The sequence below is a fragment of the Mustela erminea genome, chromosome 18, assembly GCF_009829155.1.
Source record: "Mustela erminea isolate mMusErm1 chromosome 18, mMusErm1.Pri, whole genome shotgun sequence".
In the NCBI taxonomy this organism is placed as follows: Eukaryota; Metazoa; Chordata; class Mammalia; order Carnivora; family Mustelidae; genus Mustela; species Mustela erminea.
In genome coordinates this window covers 61738050-61758007 of record NC_045631.1, presented here as the reverse complement: position 1 = coordinate 61758007, position 19958 = coordinate 61738050, and the positions used below count along the sequence as shown (strand labels likewise).

At 52.0% G+C, this 19958-nt stretch overlaps 1 protein-coding gene and 1 long non-coding RNA gene across 16 annotated transcripts in view; both read left to right on the top strand.

The window, feature by feature from the left end:
- Positions 1-19958, top strand: part of B3GNTL1 (UDP-GlcNAc:betaGal beta-1,3-N-acetylglucosaminyltransferase like 1) — a 110912-nt gene that overhangs the window by 18407 nt on the left and 72547 nt on the right. For 2 of the 15 annotated variants that reach the window (XM_032319698.1, XM_032319693.1), the window contains exons 1-2: positions 15512-15550; positions 15587-15636. The exons of 12 other annotated variants lie outside the window; for them this stretch is intronic. The gene's annotated coding sequence lies outside the window, so the exon portion shown is untranslated. Of the gene's footprint in view, positions 1-15511; positions 15551-15586; positions 15637-15672; positions 17140-19958 lie in introns of those variants that run through there. One more of the 15 variants, XM_032319694.1, reaches the window with a different exon arrangement.
- On the top strand, positions 4467-19412 carry LOC116577047. The gene is made up of 3 exons (XR_004280372.1): positions 4467-4482; positions 13308-13314; positions 18066-19412. It is a non-coding gene; the product is annotated as an uncharacterized LOC116577047 (long non-coding RNA).

Below are 19958 nucleotides of genomic sequence, written 5' to 3'. Positions count from 1 at the left end.
AACAGAAGTTCTAAATTTTGTTGAACTCCCAGTGTATTTTTTTGTTTTATAGTTAATTTTTCCTTTCTCCCCAAAGGAGAAGCTGTTCTCTCACGTTTTCTTCTAGCAGCTCATGGCTTTTCTTTTGTATTTAGACCATGATCTGTCTCATATCGGTTTCTATACAAAGCAGGACCTGAGGCTCACGGGAGATCACGAGTCCAGTGCCCGCTGTGGAGCACATGGTGTTTTCCCTCTTGAGCTGAAGGCCGTCGGCCTGCCCGTGGGGGCTTCTTCCCACCCCGCCACACCAGTCTCTGCAGCCTGGGGTGCCCGCGTTAGGCTTGCCACACAGCTCGGCCCACAGAGACAGACTGTCCCCAGCCTTTGGTCTCAGGGGTGCCACTGCCACACCCCGTAGTGTCTCAGGAGCGAGTTGGGTGCAGTCCTTGCCGCGGAGCATGGCCGTCTGTCACGCGGCTGCAGCCCTCAGAGCCCGGCCACGGGGTCCACGGCCTCCCAACGCTTAGCACCGTCGGCCTCTTGACTTCTGCTGGGGCCTCTCGGTGTTTCGATCTGTTGTCAAATGGGAGCCCTCGCTCGTCTGTCTTTCCGCCCGTTTTTCTCTCTCAAGCTTAGAGAAAAGTAGGAAGGACAGTGCGGAGAACTGGACTTTGTACCCAGCCTTGCATCTGTCACCTGGAGCGCTGGGCTTCCTGCCAGGAAGGACGCCTCCACCCATGCAGGACGGACCCTCACACCCGGCTTGTCCACATGTCACCGGAGGCCTGGTCAGGACCACGCGCTGGAGCCCATTGTCTTGTGGCCTTCATCTCTGTCTGGAACATTCTGAAGCCCGTCCTTGACTTTCCCCGTCTGGATGTTTGGGAAGGTCGCCGGGCACTTGTCTTGTAGACAGGTTGTCTGCTTTCTTCACGACGCCTCCTCGTGCGGAACGCGATTCTGATTCGCCCCGTTCCTGGTGGTGCTGCCTCGGGTCGCCCAACGTGGTGGACCGCAGAGCCGTGCCAGGCACCCCCGGCCCACCCGGGGATCGCCGTTCCTTCGGCTGGCCTTTCCTGGAGGGCACGTCGGGGTCTGCCGCCATCTGCAGCGAAGGCAGGGGACGGACGGTGCCTCAGAACAAAATGTGTTTGCAGGGAGACGGCTCCTGAGGCCTCCTCGCTGGGCCGCACTTGGGCTTGCCGGCCCTCGGGCTCAGCGGCTTGCTGTGTCAGGAACATGGGGTGCTTGTCCGTGGGAGGCGCCGCCCACCAGGAGGTCATTCATCTGTGGGCCCCGTGTGGGCCCCGTGGTGCCGGGTGCGGCGGCACAAAACAGGTCGAAGAGCACAAGCCAGCGTCTCTGCGGCAGCATCGCCCCCCATCCCTGCAGAGCCTCACGCACTGTCTCCCCTGCAGCTTCCCCGCAATGCCCTCGCCTCTGAGTGCCGCCGGCTCACGAGGAGCTGCACCCCTCGCCCTGCACGCAGGTGCTCTGCTCCCGGCCGTCACCAGCTTGCACACGCCTGTCTGGGAGTGCCTGGGCCTTCGCGCCTCAAGCACCCCGCTCGGAGGAGGGCCTCACGGCAGCGTCTGAAAAACGTGTGCTGAGGAGCGTGGCCCCCACACACTCAGCTGCTGTTGGGCGTCTTGTCAGCATCCTGTGACCTCCGGTCCCCCGTCACATACATGCTGTCATGTTCACGCTGACGTGCCCTTGTCTTGGAAGCCGTTGGAAAGAGACATTGGCATCTGAATTTCTACATTTGTTTGTTTGTCATCAGGGTAAAGAAATGTGGTCATTTTTATGTGTCGACCCTGCAGAGCCCCCTTTAGCTCTAGGTTTTGGGGCAGAGTCCTGAGGACGTGCTAGGCCGTCGTGTCCTCTGCAAAGAGCGTGGTTTATTCCTTCCTCTCCGATCTCGGTGCCTCTCGCCCCACTCCTGCCTCCCTGCCCTGAACATCACTGCGGCGAGGGCAGCGACCTCCCTTGTCCGGGTCCCGCAGGTCCGCTCCAGCCTCTCTGGCTGATGGCTGTCCTCGGGGAAAGGTGCTGGGCTTTGTTGGACATTCTTTCTGTGGCAGTCAGGATTTATTGGTTTTTAAAATATGTTTGCTACTGAAGGTTTATGAGTTTCTCCTGTAGTTTTGGAATTTGGACTTTTTCTGATTGTCAAGAATCATTCCTGGAATTTGGTGAGCTCTTTCAAACGACGGCCTCAAGATTTTCTCAAATCATATGAGTTTTTCAGTATTAGCTCCTAATTCTTTTTTCCACCTAGTTTTTTCCTCTTGGGTCTCTTGTGTGTGAATGTCCGGCCCTACAGTTGCCCGCTTCTCTGTGACTTCTGTGTCTGTAATTTTGCATGTCGCTGTCCGGCCTTCCAGCTGGGGGGCTGTGACCACACACTTCATGCTCCCGTTGCTTTCCGGGGCTGGAGCTCTGACTCCGCTCCCGGGAGCCTTGCCTCCGTGTGCCAGGGCACCTCCGGGGGCTCCTGTTTTGCAGGGGCCACTCCCTGGACTGTTCCGCCTTTTTCCTCTCTGTACCCACTGGACAGATGTTTCCCGAGTGGTTCCGTCGTCCCGTAAAAGCTGCCAGCTCAGTGATGTGAGAAAGGTGGTCGTGGGGGCTCTGCCCATGCTCACCGCATCACGGGTGTCTGCGCCCCTACAGGTCGGTCCCTTTGGTTCTGCTCCTGTTGAGAAACATGCCTCCTCCAACGGGCTTGGAGTTGGAGTGGAGAACAGGGCTGGTGGGGCTTTGAATCAGCCAGGCCTCTCTAAGTGGCTGCCTAGAACCCGGGAAATCTGGGCCACGGTGGGGCCACGTGGCAGGTTCAGGTCTGCAGGGCCTGCAGACACCTCCTTATCCAACTGACTGTCGGCGACAAGTTTGGGCTCCACGGGCAAGGGGTGGGCAGGAAGCCCTGGCGGGGGCGGGCGGGGGGAGGTGCAGGAGGGAGCCAGGCCGGGCCTCCAGGCTGCTGCCTCGCTGGGCCGAGTCGTCACTCCGGCCTCACAGACGCTGCTATGCAGGGATCCACATGGCTTCTGCGAGATTCCATTCCCAACTGGGGTGAACCTCAGTGGCTGGCACATGAGAATTTCCTTTTGTTTTAAAAAGCACAGTTTTTGTTCTGCCTTCAACAACGTATCAGGGTAAATAAACACCCGCATCCGTTCAAATAAACAAGGGACAGAAAACTCGAAGCTTTGTTTAGAAATTGTTTTGCACTTTATCAACTCTTGTGAGTGTGTGTTGATGGCCTTGTGCTTCCCCACACGTGGGGGTGTTTGCGGGGAGAGCGCTGGGGCGCATTGGGGTGATGCCCACCCCCGCTTCTCCGGATAGCACCGCCTCTCCGGGCTCTGGGTTGGAGCCAGAGCCGAGGGCGTGAGCTGGGTCAGGAGGAGGGCCTGTGGTCTTGGTGGGACTGTCCCCAGATGAGGCTCAAAGGAGCTCCAGCAAGAAGCAGAGGACACACCCTCGATGAGGGAGAGGCTGGGCGGCTTCTTGTTCTCTGGACGTCCACACGTGGGCACTGGTCTGCGCGTGTGGGCTGCTCCGTTTGTTCTTGGACGGGAAGAGAGTCCTTCTTCTCAGCACCCCCGAGCGGCTTCCCTGGAGCAGAGAAGAGCCGAGCAGAGGGCTGCGTGCGCCCCAGAAGTCCCCACACGTGGCCGCTCGCCGCTTCCCGGGAGCCGCACTCGGCTGTTTTTGTTGGCTCTGGGCGTTTGTTCTTGGCAGGCTCCAGCTCCTGCCGGGGCCTCGGACCTTCGTTTCTTTACAGAGACGGATGTCCCAGACAGCAGTGCGCTTTTGAAGTGTTTTCTGTTTGTGCAGAGTGTTTCCATTTTACGGCCTAGGAAAGGGGGTGAGCTGGGTGTCTGTCCAGCTGCCCCCTCCGAGGGCTGGTCGCGGAGCCCACTGGCCAGGGAGAGAGCTTGCTGCAGACGTGGATTTGGGCCACGGTGGATGGACAGACTCTAGACCCTGCAGGCAGGCTTGGCTCACCAGCTTCAGAGCGGCTCCTTTGCTCCTCCCGAGAAGGGGAAGGTGGCTCACCTCCTGTCCCTCCGCCCGCGGTGGTGACCTCTGCTCGTCTCCCTGCCCTCTGCGTCACTCTGTGTCCCTTTGTGCCGCAGGCCCCTGCTGTTTCCTGGGCTCACGCTGGGCCCTGGTAGACAGGAGGGGCCGCTGTGCCCAGCTGGCAGGGGCTCACATGCTGACCTGCCCTGGGAACAGGAGGCCAGGAGATGGAAGGCACGCTCTGCTCTGGGCTGTGTGAGCCCTGGGCAGCCCCCGTCCTGCCCCCGCAGCCCAGACCCTGTGCGCCTCCTCCTTCCTGCCGAATCTCTTCTGATCCCAGGGATTCTCGTCTTCTCTCCCAGCCACAGGGATTTCCTCTCGGAGGAGCAGGCAGCCAGGGGAGGGGCGTCGGCTGTCTAGTCTGGATTTTGTCGGAGGAGGGATGGCACAGCCTGAGTGTGTGTGTGTGTGTTTAGTGAGTCCGCGGGTTTGGTCCCTGGGCACGTGTGTGCTTCGGCTAGGATCGTGGCTACAGAAAAGTTGTGTGTGCATGGGGATGGGGGCCGGAGACAGGCCGGCAAACACCGCGCGTCCAGGTTGCTGCTGTATCCTGAGCAGCCGTGCTGAACCCAGAGCCTGGCAGGACTTTAAGAAAGCAGCGTGGAGTGAACTCAGAGTGAGTTCAAAAGGGAAAGGGAACTTTCTCCCTAAATACTAGGTGTGCTTTACGGGAGACAGAGTTAAAAATCAGCCACGTAATTGAAGATCGCCATTGACTGTGCACAAACGCACGTGCCCACGGGAGGCCCCTGCAGTCCAGGCTGGCGTGGCCTGGCACCCCGCGGCGCACACCCTGCTCCTTGGAGGACACCAGCGCAAGTTCTGCAGAGGAGGCGCCGTCGGTCGTCTGCTCTTCCCCTTCCGCAGGGCTTCCTCCTGCCCCGGAGCTCCGTGCACGCAGAACCCGGGGTGTGTTCTCGTGGTCGGCCTTTTTTGCTCAGCACGCTGGTTCGGAGATGGACCCGTGTTGCCGCCGACATCCGCGTGTCGGTCTTCAGGGGCCGCCGGGCCGGCTCCGTCAGCACCGCGGGGGTCCGGCGGCCGTGAGTACAGACTCACTGTGGGCGTGCGGCCGCTCTGGGGAGTCTCCAGTCACGGAGCTGATGGGGGATAGAGATGCTCGTTTGCCTTCGTAAGAGGCTGGAGAACGATTCTCCAAAGGGGTAAACGGTTTCAGTCCGAGTCCCTGCCAGCACCTGGAGTTGTCTGTCCTTGAGCCTCAGGGCGCACCTGTGGGGCCGTCTCCCGTGGTTTTGGATAACATCTCCCGGTGACCGAAGACATCACATCTTCACTCCCTGGTCACCCACGTGTCCTCCTGTCACTTCTCGGGGAGACACAGGGTCCTTCCCCTGGTCTGTGACTTGCCTTTGTTGTCATTTCTCAGAGGCGTCTTAATGAGCAGAAGTTACGGGTTATGATTAAGTCCAGCTTCTCAGGTTTTCCTGTCAAGATTTGTGCTTTGGGGTCCTAAGAACCGAGGAAATCTCTGCCCCAGGACTTTGTCCCTGTTTTTCCCTAGAGGTTTTCTGGTTTTGTCTTTTACACGGAGGTGTGTGAGCTGCTCGGGCTCATCTGAGTGTGGTGTGGAGGAGGCCTGGGGAGGAACAGTCTCCGCCGCGGACCCGGCTCCGGCACCTGAGCCCACGCAGCATCTCTGCTAAAGGTCGGGGGCCGACGGTGCAGACCCCCATCTCCGTCCTCGAGCCGCTTTCACGCGGCCTCTGTTGCGGTGGCTGCGGAAGGAGCAACGAACTGGAAGGACCCGGTGTGGTCGGGGCCTCTGGCTGTGTTCTGTCTTCGCACAATGGCTTTGGTTTTCTTAGGTCTTTTGAGTCAAATTTCTGCATTTGGACTGAGCTGTTACGTCTGCTTGGGTTTCTACTGGAATTGCTTGAGTCTCTAGACCCATGTGTGGGTCTTACCAACACTGGATGTTCTGACCCATAAACACAGTACATCTCTTCATCTCCTTAGGCTTCTTGGATTTCCGTCAGAAATGTTGTATATTTTCAGTGTACAGGTGTTGCATAAATTTAACAAAATCCATCACTAAGTATTTTACGGGTTTTGGTGCTGTCAAAAACTGGTGTTAAAAGTTAATCCCCAGGAGCGCCTGGGTGGCTCAATGGGTTAAGCCTCTACCTTCAGCTCAGGTCGTGATCTCAGGGTCCTGGGATTGAGCCCCGCATCGGGCTCTCTGCTCAGCGGGGAGCCTGCTTCCCCCTCTCTCTCTGCCTGCCTCTCTGCCTACTTGTGATCTCTCTCTGTCAATAAATAAATAAAATCTTTAAAAAAAAAAAAAAGTTTAATCCCCTGTTCTATTGCTGTAAATCTGCTAAATTACCTTATCAGTTATAGTAGGGTTTTGTGTTAAGAATTCACGGTGAAGGGGCGCCTGGGTGGCTCAGTGGGTTAAGCCGCTGCCTTCGGCTTGGGTCATGATCTCAGGGTCCTGGGATCGAGTCCCACATCGGGCTCTCTGCTCAGCGGGGAGCCTGCTTCCTCCTCTCTCTCTGCCTGCCTCTCTGCCTACTTGTGATCTCTCTCTGTCAAATAAATAAATAAAATCTTTAAAAAAAAAAAAAAAGAATTCACGGTGAAGTGAGGAGTGACTTTGACGTGGTTCTGACCGAGCGCTCGTATGCCCTGGTCTCGGCTCGCCGTGTGGGCCGGGCTCCAGGCAGAGTCACCCAGAAGTGGTTCTGCCAAGCCCTCGTCGCGCTCAGAGCCGCATCTGTGGCATCGCCCACTCTGTGAGGAAGACACCGGAGAAGGGCACCAGCCCTCACGGAGCAGGCACGTGGGCAGCCGCCCCAGAGCCCCTGTCGCTCCTTCCCGGCTCCACAGTCCGATGTCGTCTTGTTCGCTGGCCTGACAGCCCCACCTGGGGTTGAGCTCTGTGACCCTGCGCGTCCGGCTCCGCTCCCGCGGCGGCTTGCCTGCCTCCCCACCCTCTGAAAGCCACCAGCGGGCGAACAGGGCTCGCAATCGGAAGTCACGTCCGTTTCGTCTTTCCCTTCACGGTCAGCGCCTTGTGCCTTCTTGAGGCATTTTCTCCTACTTTGAGGCCCTGACGTTATTCTGTCAGTTCCAGATGCTTTGTCTCTTTTTTACCTTTTATATTTTGATCCAAACTCCACTTGGAATTGTCTTTGTTCATTTTTATTTAAGTTTAACATGACACAGATCAGGGTGCGGGTCAGAAGTGTGCTGTCCGTGGAGATGTGCGAAGCTGTGCTGTCCTGTGTCGCTCTCCGTAGGCCCAGCCCGGGAGCCCCGCCGGCGTCCTGCGTGCCCGCTTCTCCTCCCCAGAAGCCCCTTCACCTCTGCAGCATGACTGGGATGCAGACCCCAAAGTTCGTTTCATCTTGCTTTGACCTTTGTGTGATTCCTCACATCTTCCTTTGTGTCTGGCTTATCGTGCCCGACATCAGGTTTTGGAGATTAGTGCTGGGTTAGCCACATTTCCCTTTTATTGCTGGGTGACGGTCTAGTGCGTGGAGACGCCCAGCTCCTGCCTTCTGCTGGTCAGACGTTTGGGTCTTCGAGCCGTGCTGCCAGGAAGCGCGTGTGCGTTTCTGTTGGGGCGCGTGCGGCCGCGGGGCTGCGTGTCACACGCGTGAGGAGGGGCTGGTGTGGCTGTGGTGCCGAGCTCCCGTGTGGCAGGCACTAGTCGGGCACGGGAAGGCGTGTCGGCTGGCCTCTCTCCCCGCCCTTCCTGCGTCTGGTCTCCTGCACTTGAGTCCTCTGGTCATCACAGGGAGGGGCCTGGGTGTGGTTTTAAGTTCATTTCCCTGACGTCTGATGAGGTTGTGGGTGGGTATTTGGGTATTTTCTTCGTGTAGTGCCTGCTCATGTCTCTTGCCCATTTTTTATGATGTTCCCTCTTTTTCTTCAATAAGGGTTAATCAGACGTGTTGGGTACAAGTCCTTCGCCGAATGTACGGATTATAGAGCTCCTCCCACTGTGTGGCTTTAGTTTTTGTTCTTATTTTTTAAATTTGTTTGCTTATTATTTCTTATTTATCTCATAATCTCAGCATCCAGTGTGGGGCTCAAGATCAAGACGCACGCGTTCTTTTTCGTTCTTCAGTAGAGTCTTGGTGAATGGAAGCGTCTGACTTGCTGTTTGGCCGTTTCCTAATTGCTGGTGCTTCTCTCCCCAGTTGTGAAAGCTTTCGTGCACCTCATTCTCTTGAGGACGTTTTTCCGTATCATTCTCTGGAAGCTTCATGGTTGCTTTTCACATTCAGATCTGTACTCAGTCTAGAATTACTTCTGTCTGCCTGTGGGTAGAGGTCCTGAATGACTCCTTCTCGGAGGGGTTTCCCGTGGGTGTAGCATTGACTGAAAGAAAGGCCCCCGCGCGTAGCTTTCAAGATGTCTTTAGTCCAGGGTTGAGGTGTGTGGGCCCGTTTCTGGCCTCTGTGTCCTGTCCGTCTGGGCTGGTGGTCTGTCCTTCATCGGCCACACTGCAGCTTTACAGAACACAGTGTCGTTGGACTCTGTAAGTCCTCTTGTTCATCTACTTCAATGTTTTTGGCTATTCTTTAAAAAAATTTCTTCGCACGGGGACACCTGGGTGGCTCAGTCAGCTAAGCATCCAACTCGTGATCTCCACTCCGGTCTCTTTTATTAAAATCTGGTTCACTGACATACAGTTCAGTATTGGTTTCAGGAGTCGAATTCGGTGGTTCATCACTTATGCAGGTCTTTTTTATTAAAATCTGGTTCACGGAAAGGAGTCGAATTCGGTGGTTCCTCACTTACGTAGGGCGCTCACGCTCGTCCTGTCAGAAGCCCCCCTTAATCCCCTTCTATCCCATCCCCCGCTCAGCTCCCTCCATCAACCCTCAGTTGACTCTTGATGGTTAAGAGTCTCTCATGATTTGTTTCCGTCTCTCTCTCTCTCTTTCCCTCTCTTGATTTTCGTTCTTTCCTTAAATTCCACATGTGAGTGAGACCATATGCTACTTGTCTTTCTCTGGCTTATTTTACTCAGCATAATACTCTCTAGCACATGCACGTCGTTGCAAATGGATTTGATCCTTCCCGATGGTGAGTCCTGTTCCTTGGTGTATATACCGCAGCCTCTTCATCCATCCGTCGGCAGACATCCAGGCTCTTTCCATAGTTCAGCGACTGTAGACATTGCTGCTATGAACACTGGGGCGCAGGTGCTCCTTCCAGGGTGTGTTTCTGTGTCCTCTGGGTTAGTACCCAGTAGTGCAGTGGCGGGATTGCAGCGTAGCTCTATTTTCAGCTTTCTGGGGACCCTCCACACTATTCTGCAGTGTCCACACCAGCTTGCATCCCCACCAGCCATTTAGGAGGCCCCCCTTCTCCACAGCAGGTTTCTGTTCATTGACTTTATATCCTGCATGTATCAGTTCTGGCAACTTTCTGGTGGAGTCTTCCAGGTTTTCTACATGGGGTATCACGTCATCTGCAGACACTGGAGCTTGGCTTCTTCCTTCCTACCTGGATGCCTTTTCCTTTGTGCTGTCTGATTGCTGAGGCTAAGACTTCCCGTCCTGTGTCATAGGGTGAGAGTGGACATCCCTGTATGTTCCTGACCTTAGGGAAAAAGCTCTCAGTTTTTCCCCACTGAGAATGATCATCGCTGTGGTCTTTTGTCTATAGCTATTATGATGTTGAGCTCTGTTCCCTCTATCCCTACATTGTCGAGGGTTTTGAGCAAGAAAGGATGCTGTACTTTGTCAAATGCCTTTTCTGCATCTATTGAGAGGATCCTACGGTTTTTGTCCTGTCCTTTATTACTGTACTGTATCGCATTGATTGATTTGCGGATGTCGTTACACCCCTGCAGCCCAGGAATAAATCCCACTTGGTTGTGGTGAATACTTTTTTTTTTTTATCATGAAAAAACTGTATTTAGATTTAGCCAGCTGGACTGTTTAGATGATCCCAATTTTGTTGGCAACATCCAAAGCATCATAGTCAGGGGCCAGCCGAACGTATGCCTTCTTCTCTCCATCAGGCCTGATTAAGGTGTTGACCTTGGCTACATCAGTGTCATAGAGCTTCTTCACAGCCTGTTTGATCTGGTGCTTGTTGGCCTTGACATCCACCATGAACACAAGTGTGTTGTTGTCTTCTATTTTCTTCATGGCTGACTCAGTAGTCAGGGGGAACTTGATGATGTCATAGCGGTCAAGCTTGTTTCTCCTGGGGGCGCTCTTTCGAGGGTATTTGGGTTGCCTTCAGAGATGCAGAGTCTTGGGTCATCGGAACGTAGGTGATGTGCGGATCTTCTTTTTTTTTTGTGACTGTGGACGCCTTTCAGCACTGCTTTCTTGGCTTTCAAAGCCTTTGCTTTGGCTTCAGCTTTGGGAGGGGCAGGGGCTTTCTGCGCCATCTTCGTAAAAGGGCGGTTGTGGTGAATACTTTTAAATGTATTGTTGAATTTGACTTGCTAGTGTTTTATTGAGAATTTCTTCATCCATGTTCATCAGGGATGTTGGTCTGTAAGTCTCCTTTTTGGCGGGGTCTTTGTCTGGTTTTAGTATCAGGGGAATGCTGGCCTCATAGAGTTTGGGAGTTTTCTTTCCATTTCTATTTTTTAGAACAGTTTGAGAAAAATAGATATTAATTCTTCTTTAAATGTCTGGTAGAATTCCCCTGGGAAGCCGTCTGGCTCTGGGAGGTTCTTGACGACTGCTTCACTTTCCCTGCTGGTTATGGGTCTGTTCAAATTCTCTTTTTCTTCCTGTTTCAGTTTAGGTAGTTTATATGTTTCTAGGAATGCATCCATTTCTTCCAGATTGCCTATTTTGTTGGCATATATTTGCTCATAATCTCTTATAATTGCATTTCTGCCATGTTCGTCATCTCTTCTCTTTCATTTGTGATTTTATTTATTTGGATCCTTTTTCTTTTTCATGAGTCTGGCCAGTGGTTTATCAATCCTGTTAACTCTTTCAAAGAACCAGCTCCAAGTTTTGTTGATCTGTTCTACAGTTTTGTTTTGTTTTTTTTTTTTTTAATTTCAGTATCATTTATTTGTGCTCTAACCTTTATTTCCTTTCTTCTGCTGGATTTAGGCTTTATTTGCTGTTCCTTTTCCTGTTCCTTTAGGTGTAAAGTTAGGTTGTGTATTAGAGACTTCTCTTGCTTCTTGAGAACGGTATGTATTGCTGTATGCTTTCCTCTTAAGACCTGCTGCATCCCAAAGGTTTTGAACTGTCATGCTTCCATTTTCATTTATTTCCATGTACTTTTTAATTTCTTCTTTAATTTCCTGGTTGACCCATTTGTTCTTTGTAGCGTGTTCTTTAACTTCCATGTATTTGTGGCCTTCCCTAATTTTTTCCTGTGGTTGACTTCAAGTTTTATAGCATTGTGGTCTGAAAATATGCACGATCTGATCTCAGTCTTTTTGTACTTGTGGAGGCTGATTTGTGACCCAGTGTGTGATCTATCCTGGAGAATGTTCCATGAGCACTTGAAAAGAATGTGTATTCTGCTGCTTTAGAATAAAATGTTCTGAACATGGCTGTTAAGTCCATCTGGTCCAGTGTGTCAGACAAAGCCTTGTTTCCTTGCCGATCTGCTTCAGTGATCTGTCCACTGGTGGGAGTTGGGTGTTATACTCCCCTACTTTGTATTGTAGGGGACTTTCTTGTGTTGTATTGTAATTTTTATTGTATTGTATTGTATTGTATTGTTTTATATTGTATCATATCGTATTGTATCGTTTTGTGTTGTGTTGTATTGTATCGCATCGTATTGTTTTGTGTTGTATCGTATTGTAATTTATATTGTATTTTTTATTGTATTGTATTATATCATATCGTATTGAGTCGTATCGTATCGTATTGTTTTGTTTGTTGTGTTGTATTGTATCGTACCGTATCATATCATATTGTTTTGTATTGTATTTTGTTGTGTCATGTCGTGTCATTTTGTATACCTATATTGTATTGTCATCCATGAGTTTCTTTATGCTTGTTATTAATTGATTCATCTATCTGGCTGCTCCCAGGTTGGGGGCATAAATATTTACAATTGCTACATCTTCTTGATGGATAGATTCCTTAGTTATAATACAGCATCCTCCTTCATCTCTTATCACCATCTTTGGTTTAAAATCTAGTTTGTCTGACCATAGGAGACTCTTAAGCTCACAAAACAAATGGAGGGTTGGGGGGGCGGGAGGGAGAGGGTGGTTGGGTTATGGACATTGGGGAGGGCATGTGCTATGGTGAGTGCTGTGAAGTGTGTAAAAGTGGCAATTCACAGACATGTACCCCTAGGGCTAATAATACATTATATGTTAATAAAAAAATAAGAAATGTAAATAAAAAAAACTCAGTCCACCAGCCTGCAAACATAGTATATCTCTCCATTTGTATAGGTCTTTTAAAATTTCTCTCAGCAGTGTTATGTACTTTTCATTCATAGATTTGGAATATTCTTTGTTAAATCTATGCCTAAATGTTTCTGATTTTTTTACATTATTATAAATGGTATTTAAAAAAATAAAATAAGGGGCGCCTGGGTGGCTCAGTGGGTTAAAAAGCCTCTGTCGTCGGCTCAAGTCATGATCCCAGGGTCCTGGGATCGAGTCCCGCATCGGGCTCTCTGCTCAGCGGGGAGCCTGCTTCCTCCTCTCTCTCTGCCTGCCTCTCTGCCTGCTTGTGATTTCTGTCAAATACATAAATAAAATCTTTTTAAAAAATAAAATAAAATAAAATCTAGTTTGTCTGATATAAGGATGACTACCCCAGCTTTCTTTTAGTGCCCATTAGCATGACAGGTGGTTCTCCAGCCCTCACTTTCAATCTGAAGGTGTCTTTAGGACTAAATGAGTCTCTTGTGGGCAACGTATAGATGGGGCTTGTTTTTTTTTTTCAACTCAGGTCTTGGTCTCAGGGTCCTGGGATTGAGTCCCCCATTGGGCTCCCTGTTCAGCAGCAGGGAGCCTGCTTTTCCCTCTGCCTGCTACTACCCCTGCTTGGGCTCACTTTCTCAAATTAATAAATAAAATATTTTTTTAAAATCAACTGTGTTTTTATATAAATGTCCGTTATTTGTTAATTTCCACAGACTCTCCAGTAAGGATCTTGAGGGAATTAGATGCTGAGGCTGTGGGTCAGCTGTGGGCGGGCTGGCTGCTTTACGTTGCTCAGTTTTCCTAACAGGGAACCTGTGTCCACTCGTCTCTATCTCAGCAGCCGTGCACGGTTTTCCTACTAGAGGGCTCGCAGTCCTTCAGTAAATTAATTCCTTGGTATCCCTTGGTATTTGGTTTCGAAAAAACATTTGTTATCAGCTTTACTAAGATAGAATTCATGTAAAATCCACCTGCTCGAAGTGTACGATTCAGGGGTGTTGGGTGCATTCGCAGTGTCATGCAGTCCTTACCACTGTCCAGTTCGGGGACATTGCCGTCACAACATAACCCGCCCCCCCCACCAGTTAGCTCTCACTCCTGATCCCCCAGCTCTCAGCCAGGCCCCCTTTCTGCTTCTGCGGGCTTGCCCGTTCTGGACATTTCCTGGAAGTGGTGCTGATGTGGTTGGGTCTCTGTGACCAGCTTTCTTTGTCTTTCCCTCGTGTTGCAGCCGTGTCAGAGCTCTGTTTCTTCCCGGCACAGCGTCACGGGACCCTGGATGCAGGGACCACGTCTTGTTTATCCAGATGCTGCTTGATGAGCGTTTGAGTTGTATCGGCTTTTAGCTGCTCAGCAGACGTGGACACAAGCATTCCTGTACTAGTTCCCATGTGTACAGATGTGTCCAGTTCTCGTGGACATAGACCCAGAACTGGTGCTGCTGGGCTGTAAACTCCACATTCAGCATTTTGAGGAATTGCCAGACTGTTTCCACAGGAGCTTACTGCTTTACATTCTCACCAATGATGTGGGAGAATAATCTGATATTTTTTGGTATTATTGTAAGTAGCATCATAGAAAAATTCTGTAGGTTTAAAGACATTAATTTAACTTTATTAATCTTGTATTCGGGAACCCTGCTGAACTTACTTTTAATTCCAATATTTCTCTGTTGATTATTTTGGGATGTTTATGTCTATAATCCCTTTTTCTCTTTCTAAGCCTTGTGACTTTTATTTCTTTTTCTTGACTTGAGTTCCCAGTCGGTTGTTAACCAGACATTGCGAGAATCTCAGGGAAGGTGCTGAGCCCTTTCACTATTAAGTGTACTGTTTGCCGTAGGTATCTGTCACTTCTGCCCTTAATGACGTTGGGGAAGTTCTCTTGCAGAGCTGAAGGAAGAGTGGATGGCCCAGAGAGAGGAAAGGCTCTTGTCGCCACGCCTGCTGGGCGGGTCCCCCACAGCCGCTGGGGGCCTCTGCTCAGGGCCTGCCCCATGGGTGAAGAGACCCCCAGCACCCGCACAGATGGGGCCTCTGGCCCGTTTTCTCGCAGTCGGGGCTCTCTGTTCACTATCGTGTTAAATCTTCACAAGAACTTAAATTTTGATGAAGCCCCACTTTTCTTGGAGGATTCTTCGCTTCTCTCAGGGTCACCGAGATTTTCGTAGGAGTTCCCAGTTTTGGCTCTGACACTGAGGTCCGTGGTCTACGTCGGGTTCATTCTGTGTGTGGTGGGTTCTGTGCGCGTTCTTGCCTTCTGGCCCCCAGGTCCCGGCCTCTGCCTGGTAGGTCCTCATCTGCTGGGTCTGAGCCTGCATCTCCCACCCAAGTGCTAGCTTCCCCGAAAGCATCAGGTCTCCACAGTGTTTCTTCTTTTGCCAACACTGCCATTCTGGGTCTTTATATCTCCATGGGAATTTCAGGGGCAGCTTGCCAGTTTCTGTAAAAATGCAAGTTTGAGATTTGGATTTGAGTTGTAGTGCATCCGTAGGTCAATTTGGGGAGAATTGTTTCGTGATGTTGAGTCTTCTGACCCATGAATGTGGGATGTGTCTCTGTTCACTTAGATCATTCCCTTCTTTCAGCGAGTTTCCTAATTTCCACCGTACAAGTCTAGCACTTTTTCTGTATATTGTATCATATCGTATTGTATTGTTTTGTGTTGTGTGTATCGTATCGTATCGTATTGTTTCGTGTTGTGTTAATTCCTAATTCAATATATTTTTTTCCCTTTTTATAGATCTCTTCAGATTTTGTATTTTTTCTTCAGTCTATTTCAGAAACCCACGTCTTTTTAGCAATTGTCCGTTTCATCAGAACTGCATGATTCGTGGGCGTGCGGTTGGTTTGGGCTCTCCTGCCGCTCTCACACCTGCGCAGAGACTGGCCCTGCTGCCTCTGTTTCATTCCAGAATCTGCTTGCTTGTGTCTCATTCTCCCCGTCCAGCTCAGGGGTAACGGATGACAGCTTATGGGCCAAACCCGCTGGCAGCCTGTTTTTTATGGTCTCTAAGCTAACAATGGTCTTTTTTTTTAAGTGCTACAAAACCAAAATGAACAAAAAGAAAAGAATATTGGTAGAAACCACACATGACCACAAAGACTGAAATACCTAGTATCTGGCCCTTTTTTTTTTTTTTTTTTTTTTTTTGTATCTGGCCCTTTACAGAGCAAGTTTGCTGGTCTCCCGTGTAGCTCAAGGTTGGTTACGTGTCTTGTTTTCAAAGAGCCAGTCGTCGTCTGAACTGATTTCCTCTAGTGTTTTCCTTTCCTCTCTCGCTGCTCAGATCTTTATTGTTTTCTTCGGTTTACTTCTCGTGTAGTTTGCTCTTTTTCGTTGGTGTTTTCTAAGAACCCGGTGTTCGCCGGCACAGGGGTGGCCGCAGCTGGGCTGCCGTGTCCCCCGTTCACTTCCGCTGGGCCGGAACCCGTCGTGGTGTCCTCTTCTGCGCTCGGCTCTCCTGCGCACGCCGGTCGTGGGTCCCCCGGGCTCTCCTGCATTTGATTTCTGCCTCCGCGTCTGTGTGGCCAGGGCTCACGCCTTCTCTGGCCTCGGTGCTTTAACGCCGCAGCCCCCGCGTGTGGCGAACGTCGCGGGCGGGCTGAGCGCTGCTCTGCGGGCTCCCGGGCGTGCGCGGCGCGTGGCCAGGCTCCCGCGCTCGCTCGGGTCTGCGTCTTTCTTCGGCTGCGAGCATTTCTCTTCCCTCCTCCTGGGTCGCGGGCTTGCAGGGGAGCTCGCGCGTCTGCTCTCTGCTGGCCTTCTGCCCGCCCGCGGCCTCCCTCTGCGTCTCCCGGGCTGCTGTCGCATGGGGGCCTTCCGGGGTCCCACGCTCCGTCGCTCTGTCTTTGGGCCTGAAGTCGGTCTCTCGCGACAGCGGGTGGGCGATCTGGTGCTGTTTCTGTGTCTGTTCTGTGAACTGCAGTCCGACAGTCGCGTCCGTGTGGAAGGACTGAGTTCATCCACCTCCGTCGTCTTCCGCTCGGCGGTGCGCCCGCCGTTCCCTGCTCCTTTCCCATCTCGCCCGTTCATTCGCTCGTTCATTCCTCTGTTCTGCCCCTGCCGCCTATTTTTTACTGAATAGGTCATTTCTATGGTCCTGCTGACGATTATTCATTTTTAACTCTTCTGAACTATTTCCTTAATGGTTGCTTTCTGGGGGGTCTTCCTGTGTTGTTCTGTGTGTTTTCTCAGGTGCCTGCTTATCCCTGCGCACCGGCCTCGGTCTCCGAACACCTCCCTGTGCAGTTGGAGGTCTTGGACGAGGGTCCGCTTCTTCCAAGCTTCTCCCTGGTTTTCCCAGGCACCTGGGAGAGCCACCATCCTGGGACCGCCAAGGTGGTGCCCCCAGACCCCTCTCACCTGAGGGAGGTCGGGGCTGCCTCCTGAGGAGAAATCCCCCCACCTGGTTGTGAGCAGCCTGGGCTCCCAACTTCCCTCCTCTCAGAGCCAGGGTCAGGGCAAAAGGGGCTTGTGTTTTCTGAGTTTAGGCTTTCTAGTGGATCTAGGCCCAGTGCCTGCCAGTGCTTCTCCTTAACTCTGTGTTACTCCTGCAGACTCCTAAAATACACAGCTCTTAGCCGAACAGAGAGGAGTGTCGTCAGTGCGTCACGTCTGCGGTGGAATGTGGCATTTGCAGACCGTATGAGCAGGAAAGCCCTCTGGGACTCAGAGTTTGAGCAGAGACACGCAGGAAGCTACTGGAGGCAAGTCACTTGACCCCGGGCTTTGCGAGCAGGCTTTTGACCTGTTGGTGGGTCCACTGTCTTCCTCGCCTTCTTCAGGGTCTCCCTGTGGAATGTGGGTCCTGAGTGTGGAGGTCTGGCCACGTAACTTCTGTCCGTCTTCCAGCCCACGTGTGTGAAAGCCAGACATAAGGACACTTCACAACAAAATAGAACAAAATAGAGGGAGAGGGAGAGCGTCGTGTGGACTCGGGCAACGTTCGTGTAGGCGGCCCGTCCCGCACCTCGCGCGTCCCCGGCTTCCGTACGCCTCCAGCTTCTGTCTGACGCTGGCCGCGAGCGCACAGCCACCATCTTACTCAGAAGCTACTTAACTTGAAGCTCCAAGATTCTTTCTACTGCAGAATTCTTTCACTAGATGAGCTTTTTTCCACCCATTATTTTTGTGGTCAGAGAGGAAACAGCATTTCATTCGGAATTCATGGTATTTTTATAAAACATCAAAACCCTTTGCCCTAGTCTGCTAAGAACGTTGTTTCTGAAGTGGTATCACTGTGGACTTCCTGCCAGTCTGGGGACTCTAAAGGCTCTCAGGCAAACAAGTGTGCAGGCTTCTGAGCCGTCCCTCCTGTGCCCCGTGGGGTCAGGACTATACGCCCACCCTGTGGGCTCCTCCGCTTTGCCCTGGGCAGCTGACCTTTGCTGAGACCAGCTCCTGGCATTTGGCACCAGCTGCGAGCCCTGTGGACCCGGCAGAGCCGCCCGCATCCTGGACGGGCGCTGGCGTGAACGATGATGGTGCAGATCACGTCTGGGCTTGTTAGCAAAATACCACGTGGTTTTCATGTGTGATAAAGACGTCTTCCCATCTTTTCAGCCGGTTTTTCTCAGGGTGGTCTCGGAGAACGGGGAGCTTCTCTGTGATCCTCGGGACCCTGTGCACCGAGTTTGGCTGTTTGGTTTTTAGCTTCCGTGTTTGCTTATCGCGTTCCTCCGTGAATTTCTCAGTCGACGAGCATGTCAGCCACCCCCGGGGCGCTCTGTGGGCCTCAGAGCTTGACATGAGATGCCCGGGAGCGACTCGCGTCCAGGAGGTGGTGGAAACTTACACTGGAGTGTTCCTGAGAGCTGGGCATTTCTGGACAGTTTAGCGGTTAGCACAGATCAGTTTCTCAGTTAATCCCATGTTCAAATTTTAGCTCTGGCATGTAATTGCTGTAAGATCTTGGGGAAATACATAGCCTTTCCAAGCCTTGTTTCCTTTGGCTACAAAACAGATAATTATAGCTCCTCTGTCTCCAACTGTAGATCATGATAAATATCCAAAAAAAAAAAAAAAAAAAGAATATATGGGAGTGTTTTATGAGTGGCGGAGTAAGTGGAAACACTGCCCAGTCTGGAGTGCACATTCATTTGTCCTGCGCGTGTTCTGAGGACCAGAGACAGGCCTGCGCCAGCCCGTGCTCTAGGAGGGCACGCAAGGTGGCCCTTCCCTGGGCTGTGGGGTCTGGGCCTGGCTGCTGAGGTGTGGGGACAGGAGGTCAGAGGACTGGGGCGTCGCTCTCGGGGTGCTTCCCTGTGTGGTGGTGCCCTACACCACCAACCCCAGGCCACGTCCTGCAGCCCTGCATGGGGTCCAGGGCCGGTCATGCCGCCCGGCAGAGACCAGCTCTAACCCTAACCCTTCTTTTTGAAATACCATATGCTTGTATGCTGGCTTCCCACGGGTAACCCAACACAGGCATCAAAGACTGGTTTAGGAGACGGTCAGAAATTTGTCAGATTCTGTGTGAGGCCATCAGACACAGGAGCCATCTTTCAAGAATTTGATCCGCAGGCCTTCCCTTTAAGGGGAATTGCCCCTTTGTCCCCTGTGCTGCTGTCTTGCTGTTCCCATTGTGGAAGTGGACCAGGCTGACCTGGGGTGTGACCTTTTGTGCCCCCGCACAGCTTCACCTGCCCGGGTGTCCTGCTGCCACGCCTCACTTCTCCTGTTTCCCTCTCAAGGTTCCCAGGCTGGTGCACCACACGCACGACTGGAAGTGTGTCCCCAGCTGCAGCCAGGGAGGGGCTCGGGCCTTGGAAAAGCCCAGGGTTGACTCAAGGTTTCCTTTTCTGCTTCTGTTCTGACGTCTTTCACCGCAGGTTCCTCCGGTTCTGTTCTCACACCTGCACTCCTCTCCTGCCTGCTGAGCTTGGGCTCTGCTGGGGCTGGTGTGGGGCCTGCCCTCCGGGTCCCTTCTGCCTCTCCTGTGTCCTTCCCCCTCCCCACCTCCCCTCCCCCATCCTCTCCTTTGCTGCCTTAGCCACAGGCCCCCCCAGCTCCATTTGTCACAGGCAGTTTGATGAGTACGATGTGCCTGAGGCCCTTTGGCAGGAACATGAGTACACATACAGGCCTTTTAGTTTATTGCTCAGTTTAAAGAGAGTTTCTCCCCAATGACAATATTTTTAGTTCTCGTATTGGGTACATTTGTACCTTAACCAGAACACTGAAATGTTCTTTTATCGTGAAATAGAATGTACGGGTGGAAGACGCACAGAACATTTGGGAACTTTGAGGGTTAAAGGAAGCAAAGGTGTACATGAGCAGCTCCTGGTCAGGAAGGAGCCGCGTGGCCGTACCCCAGAGGGACGCTTGCCCCTCCGTCCCTGTGCAGAGCGGCCATTATTCCAACTTCAGGATTATTCTTGCTTTTCTCTATAGTTTGCATAATGTGTGCATTTCTCAGACAATACGGATCATTGTTAAGTAAGTGTGTGATAGGACGTGTCTTGTCCTGCATCTCTGGCCCAGCACGTGTCTGCGAGAGGCGTCTGTGTGGGTGTCTCTGTGCCGC